This window comes from Lampris incognitus, chromosome 21 (genome assembly GCF_029633865.1).
Source record: "Lampris incognitus isolate fLamInc1 chromosome 21, fLamInc1.hap2, whole genome shotgun sequence".
Classification (NCBI taxonomy): Eukaryota; Metazoa; Chordata; class Actinopteri; order Lampriformes; family Lampridae; genus Lampris; species Lampris incognitus.
In genome coordinates this window covers 26,742,216-26,749,715 of record NC_079231.1, presented here as the reverse complement: position 1 = coordinate 26,749,715, position 7,500 = coordinate 26,742,216, and the positions used below count along the sequence as shown (strand labels likewise).

Below are 7,500 nucleotides of genomic sequence, written 5' to 3'. Positions count from 1 at the left end.
AACAAAGCTCACCACAGCAGGAAGGCCCTTGCAGACCAGGCTGATGGTGCTGCTGCACTCTGCTTTAATGGCAGCTGTCCTGCCTTGACTCATGCTACGTGTTGAGGGACTGGATACGCAGAGAAAGGAGAAGCTGGCAGGTCGGCAGTAATGGGAAGTAACGGGTGTCAGCCCTTCTCCGATTCTCTGTCCAAGCTTCTCTGGTTACATATTCCTCTGCTTGAGGAGATGGTTAGTCAGTAAAGACCGCTCATGGAAACTCCGTTGGCCACATTTGATGTGTGTGTTTCAAACCTTCAAAGGCTCTCTTAATGTTTGGGTGGAAACAGTTGACTTCCAGAATCAGAATCAGAAAAACCTTTATTTGTCGTTTCATTTCATGCACTTGTGTATGTGAAATGAAACGACACATCGTTTCCCCCAGCACACAGCAGTGCAACACAAAGACAACAACACATATCCAAAACTACAAGAACTACAAGAACCACACATATCCCAACTGTTATTCGTCCGTCGCAGCGACGAGGACCATCTAGTCATCCTGTGATGGACGACTGAAGACTTGCATGATGATTGAAGTGAGGAAGAGTTGCGCGTCGTCACCCCCACTCTCTCGTCCGAGACCACCTACTACCCTTTGCAAGACTAAGCAAGATGACTGGCAATGGGGACGGATGCAGATTTTTCCTCAGGGTTTCTTCCCGAAGCCTTTCCCATAGACGAGTACCCCCGCAAGGCAGCAGAAGTCAGTTTTCCTTCTCCTAGATGAGCTGCCCGACAGGCTAACGAGCTTCATCTGCCCGGGTTTGAAATCAGACTTGTCCTTCTCCTACACTGGCTGCCAACCAAGTCTAATGAGTCCAATCGACCCACCCGGTTATACCGCCGGGAACCCATAATTCATCCAAACTAACACATATCTAAACTTAAAGGGGGAAAAATCACTGTCCAGCCTGGAGGACTGTCGGAACTGCCGGTCTGCATGGGCTAGCAGTTAGCTTAGCCTGCCCCACTTCCACGACCGCCCTCGGGGTTTCCTCTTCGGGTGCAGCTCCGGTCAGGGCCGTGCTCCTTGGGTCCACAGGACGCAGCAGACCAAGCTCCCTCAGCCGATCCAAAGCCAGCTCTCCCAGCCAGACAGCTTCGATACACCCACCCACAATCCACACTTTGATGGAGCTTGCCTGCAGACAATATAAAGTAGCATAAACAGAAGGGCTTCTGTCAGCAGGAACAAGCATTTGCAACCGGTAATAAGCACAAAGTGAAGAACATGCACTGTCCCATTTGGAAGAGCCTGCTGCAGAGTTCACATGGAGGTGCTGTAAGACCAGCTCTTCCACCAACAACCTGCATGCAGACACGTACATGACTTTGATTTGGGCGTTCTCGTCTGTCCTGTCCAAACAAACTGCACCCAAGTGGCAGTTGCTCTGGCGTTTGATTCCACCCTTCTAAACAGCTGTATGAAAACACCATCAGCTGGTCTTTACAGTCTGCTGACTGTGTTCCTGTCCAGTCTGAACTGAAGGGCTTCCTGTAAAACAAAGCGAGGTGGTCTCATTGGTAAAATGTTGGATTCTTACAAAGGGATCTGAGGTTTTTATGGACTTTTTATGGACTATTGTGATTGTGAAAATAAATGGAGCACAGTGTGAGCATGGCCAGGTTTAAAAGCAGATGGTTTGCACTGCTCTCACGAAGGCGGTCATTTACTCATTCGCCCCAAGGGAATGGGATTCGTTTGAAAGAAGAGCGGAGCCCAACACATCATTTTAAAGCCTGTAATTCTCAGCACTCAGGCTTTCTTTCAACGTATTGATCAAGGAGGGCATTGTGACGCTGGTCTGTAGTCGACATTTGCGAAGGAGCTTAGTGGCCAGAGATGCCCAAGGGTCTTCTCTTCCACACCCCTTTTGTTCTTTCTTTCTTTCTTTCTTTCTTTCTTTCTTTCTTTCTTTCTTTCTTTCTTTCTTTCTTTCTTTCTTTCTTTCTTTCTTTCTCTTTCCTTCTTTCTTTCTTTCCTGTCTTCTGTCCCACCTACTGCCCATCACTTCTTTCAGACTTAAATACTTGTGCCTATAATCAGTTTCATTTGCAGAACGTTGGCCATACCATTCATTCTAATATCAAGAACATGACTTATGTAGTTTTTTCAAATATGATTTCATTATGACTTCATTCCCACTGACACTCACCATTGACCAATCCTAGCAAGAAGATGGTGCCCCCCATGTCTTATAGATAAAACCCTTGAAGTTCAAATGTTTTGCATGTGTTAGAAGGAGCCTCGACAGGGATACACCGGGCTTCTAAAACTCCTGGGCCTCCTTGTTAAAGGGTGGTGACCCAGAGCTTTGCCACGATGGGTTCCTCAGGTTCTGCTTCAGTAGGTCCTCTCAAGTGACATGCTAGCCTGATAACATCTCACTGGGACTGGATTAGCCAGAGGTGCTGGGTGGTGGTGGAGGTGTGTGTGTGTGTGTGTTTATGTGTGTGTGTGTGTGTGTTTGTGTTTGCCTTAGAACTAATTAACAAGTGTGAATGTCGAGTGGAGGTGTTGATGGGGGAATCGGGGGATGAAGTAGGTGTTTTGGGGGTTGGGAGAGTTGTGTAACGACTGTATTTGATGTAAGAGCAAAGCGCCAGTAGTTAGCAGACAGAGGCAGAGAACGAAAGACTCAAAAAACAAAGAGAAAGAATCTTAGTAGCAAGACGATGGCCAAACCTCAACATCTTAACATTATGGATGAGTGGTGCTGTGTTTTGCTGTTTATTTGGTGAGAAAGGCCAACAAGACTACTCTGCTTTCTTTTAAAACACTGCTGCACCGACTACCAAAAGGTTGTTATCTTTGCCAGTAACCAGAACCATTATTTGAGATATTTTTGGCTATGGACACATGCTCCATCTCTGGAGGACAATTTAAGTATTGGCCAGAGCCTTAAATAGGGCCCTGAATTGAACAAATTAAGGTTTGGCCGGGTTTTACCATGAATCCCATGTTGTTGGTAGCTGCCATTTTATGGATGTGTAATCCTGGGAAAATCTTCAAGGGGGGGGGGGGCGGCAGCTCCAGAGGTTATCAAACCCCACACTCTGTCAGTTAGTGCCATGCTCAACTGAGCACACTACATGGCAGTGTCTGCACTTCAGATGTATGGACCTTAATGATAACATGGTGGCCAATGTTCTGAAGATTATCTGTAACATGTGTTTGTGTTATTACTTTGGTGTTCTAGTTTTGATATATGTGTTCTAGTTTGGATCTGTGTTCTTAGTTTGTATATACTATGTGTTCTAGTTTGGATATATGTGTTTAGTTTGTATATACATGTTCTAGTTTGGATATATATGTTTAGTTTGTATATACATGTTCTAGTTTGGATATATATGTTCTAGTTTGGATATATGTGTTCTAGTTTGGATATATATGTTCTAGTTTGGATATATGTGTTTAGTTTGTATATACATGTTCTAGTTTGGATATATATGTTTAGTTTGTATATACATGTTCTAGTTTGGATATATATGTTCTAGTTTGTATATACATGTTCTAGTTTGGATATATATGTTCTAGTTTGGATATATGTGTTTAGTTTGTATATACATGTTCTAGTTTGGATATATATGTTCTAGTTTGTATATACATGTTCTAGTTTGGATATATATGTTCTAGTTTGTATATACATGTTCTAGTTTGGATATATGTGTCTAGTTTTGATATATGTGTTTAGTTTGGATACATGTGTCTAGTTTGGATATACATGTTCTAGTTTGGATATTTGTGTTCTAGTTTGGATATATGTGTTCAGTTTGGATATATGTGTTCAGTTTGGATATATGTGTTCAGTTTGGATATACATACTCTAGTTTGGATATTTGTGTTCTAGTTTGGATATATGTGTTCTAGTTTGGATATATGTGTTCAGTTTGGATATACATGTTCTAGTTTGGATATATGTGTTCTAGTTTGTATATATGTGTTCTAGTTTGGATATATGTGTTCTAGTTTGTATATACATGTTCTGGTTTGAATACATATGTTCTAGTTTGGATATACTATGTGTTCTGGTTGGGATACATGTGTTCTAGTTTGGATATATGTGTACGTAGTTTGGATATATGTGTTCTTGTACTTTTTGGATATGTGTTTTGTCATTGTTTTGCACTGCTGTGGGCTGGGGGAAATGATATTTAATTTAATTTCACTTACACAAGTACATGAAGTGAAATGACAAATAAAGTGTTCCTCATTCCTGATCTTCGTTATTCATCATGGGATGAATATGTTTAGGTTCCCAAATGGCAACAAAAACCATTTGGCTAATGTTTTTCCAAAGTGCCTTGTAGTGTCACTATTACTTACATATTTGCCTTGATTAGTACCAGCACTGAGTGCTGTGATCTATCTGTTAGTCCCTACCTTTTACACTTCACCTAATTGGATCCCATTTTCCTCCCACATTGTCTTATATTGATACTGTTGACAAAGTGTCGCTATATGACGCACAATGTACCCTTTCACGTCACACCCTTTGTATGAGACACACTGGTTTAACCACTACCTAACCTTAACCCTAAATTGAACCCCTACTTAACCTTACCCCCCAAATGTAACCACAATGTAACCTGTATGGCATGAATCCATAAGTCAGAGTGGACGTCTAACATTGGAGTCTATGGAACATGATACTGAAGGATACCTTGCTCGTCAGTATATTGACGCTTTGTCTACAGTGTCAGTTTATGACTCCGTGTAGGATGAGAATGCCTTGCGCATTCACATGTGGAAGGAAAACTGAATATCTGGTGTTTTTCACTGAGCCAGCGAGGGAAAGCTCTGTCTTTGCCAGTGTTGAATATTGACAGAACCTTCCATCACGAGTTCATGTTTCTCAACATTTACCGACATGCCACAGCAGAGGGAAGAACCGGATTTTGTTGTTTTGAAGCAACCTGGATCCCAAAAAGCTGATAATTTTAGTAGGGTCACACACTGTGCTGAATAATGAGACATTATAAAAGGCTGCACCATATTCCGTGAAATCCACCTAGTTCTTTGCGCTACTGAAGGACAGGATGAACGTACCTGCACTTTTCTTGTTCCTCCCATCTTCTTTGCCATCACAGGTGAATGAATGAGATTGCGGGCTCCATTTTTGTCAAATTGGGTGCAACAGCAAACACAAGCATTGGCACACGTGCTTGTGTCCATCATATTCTTGTATGTTTGGCAACCAGAGGGGCAAGCCAGCCCTGGCACAGCGTTGTGCAGTTGATAACAAGGTTGGATTAGGATGAATACATTATTAGCAGGTGGAGACAGGAGGCGGAGCTGGAGGTGGAGGTGGCAGAGGTGAAGATGATAAGATTTTCATTGGGAGTGATGAAGGACAGGATTAGGAACGAGTATATTAGAGGGACAGCTCAGGTTGGACGGTTTGGAGAGAAAGCAAGAGAGGCAAGATGGAGATGGTTTGGACATGTGTGGAGGAGAGATGCTGGGTATACTGGGAGAAGGATGCTGAATATGGAGCTGCCAGGGAAGAGGAGAAGAGGAAGGCCAAAGAGGAGGTTTATGGATGTGGTGAGGGAGGACATGCAGGTGGCTGGTGTGACAGAGGAAGATGCAGAGGACAGGAAGAGATGGAGACGGATGATCCGCTGTGGCGCCCCCTAATGGGAGCAGCTGGAAGTAGTAGTCATCGTAGTAGTAGTAGTAGTAGTAGTCATCGTAGTAGTAGTAGTAGTAGTAGTAGTCATCGTAGTAGTAGTAGTAGTAGTAGTAGTAGCAGACATTATTAGTAGGTGGAGTTAGGGCGGGCTTTGAGTTGGTTAGATCAGTTCCTCTCTGTGCGATATGGTGCAGTGTGTTGTCATTTTCATGATTGAAGAAGAAGGCCATCAAAATAGCACCACAATCCTCCTTGAATGGTGAGTTATAAAATCTGGCGGTGGTAAATTATTTCCACTCTGCTGCCGTGTTCTTCAATTGTATACTCCATCCCTAAAGATTGAGACAAAACAAATATACGTAATTTGAAGCATCATATTGAACAGCCTGGCTGATGCAACATTACACATTTCCTTCATGATCTTTCATTGTGCACAAGCCTACAGAGATTGACAAACAAACACATAGTGTGGTCCAAAGCCCAACACGGGATGGATGTTCATGTCCTGATCCCACGACCCTGTAGACAACATTCTTCCATCCCATTCCGCTCATGGGATGATAGTGAAATTTACTCCTGTCCCGTGGGAATCCCGGAACCCACAGGATTCCCAACCAGATGCCAGGTTCTGGTAAAGACAGTTGTACTAGTGGATCCATCTGTCTGGACCAGACAGACATGCACTTTGTCAAGTTAGGTTGAATTTTCTGTGCATGATGATGGGTGTCTTCGATTCACATCAATTTCAGCAGCCACACATTGACCTTGTTTTTTCTGATTATTTATTCAGAACATTGCATTCAGTTTTAGAGTTTTTGCTTTTGATTTGATGATTCATTTCAGTTGGGTGAAAGGGCATTGGCTAACACATACAAATGCTTTGGGATCGATGTTCCTGTGTGCCTGTGCTCAGACTGCCATACCAAAATAGTTCATTGCAACTATGTATGTCTGCACTTAGACGTGGTCTGTGAAGGTGCAATTTCAGGCCAAAATGGATGCCAAATTGTACTGCGCCCGGCAGATCTGCATTAACACCCCCCCAGCTGTGCTACTCCACCCATCTCGCCACAGGTGGCTTCACTTTGAGCCACGAAATTTGCCTTGTGCCCAAGGAAGTTGCCAACGAGTCTGCATTTGTGCCTCCACCCAGCCCTGCGCCAGCACGAAAATAGAGCTTGCGAAGGTTTTTTTTTTGCTCTCCTCCCGTTATGCTCATCCAAAACCAAGAGCCTTTTCCAAAATAATCCCTCCAAATCACCAAAGCAACATTTCCATGACGTTGTCAAGGTTCTGCATTGAATGCATAGTACAGTGTCTTTTGGAACGTGAAGCCTGCATTATGAGTGCCTTGCTCTACCTAATGAGCTGCACAGGGAATAGAACCCACAACCTCTTTCATGCTCAATTCACACGTAAGCGAGTAACCGTTTGTTAGTTGGGATTATGTAAATGCCAGATGGTCCCATACGAGCCAAGAAGAGTATTTCCCACTCATGTGGATCAATTTGATAAAAATGTGTACACAATATGTAGAAAGAAGTGTTCGGCAATCACTTTTGGAAAGTTTGCCGTCTTTGTTAAAAAGCCGAAACATTCACCTCACCTCACCTAGGTCGTCCGCCAGCACGCCCGATAGGGTTTCGGTTGCGCATGTTTGTTTTAAAGCACATGCAGTTCTGTGGTTCTCCGCTAACTGGAGATGTTGTGCCATTCCATTGTCAAGATGCGTTGATCATCTGCAAAGCCACGATGTCCCCCGGTCCAGAACACCAGTCTATGGATGAATGCACCTAGGATTTATTATGGAGGTTTACTCCTC

The 7,500-nt window shown here is 43.4% G+C and overlaps 1 protein-coding gene across 1 annotated transcript in view; it reads left to right on the top strand.

Annotated features, from left to right (window-relative positions):
- Positions 1 to 7,500, top strand: part of nid2a (nidogen 2a (osteonidogen)) — a 231,038-nt gene that overhangs the window by 9,108 nt on the left and 214,430 nt on the right. The window lies entirely within an intron of this gene.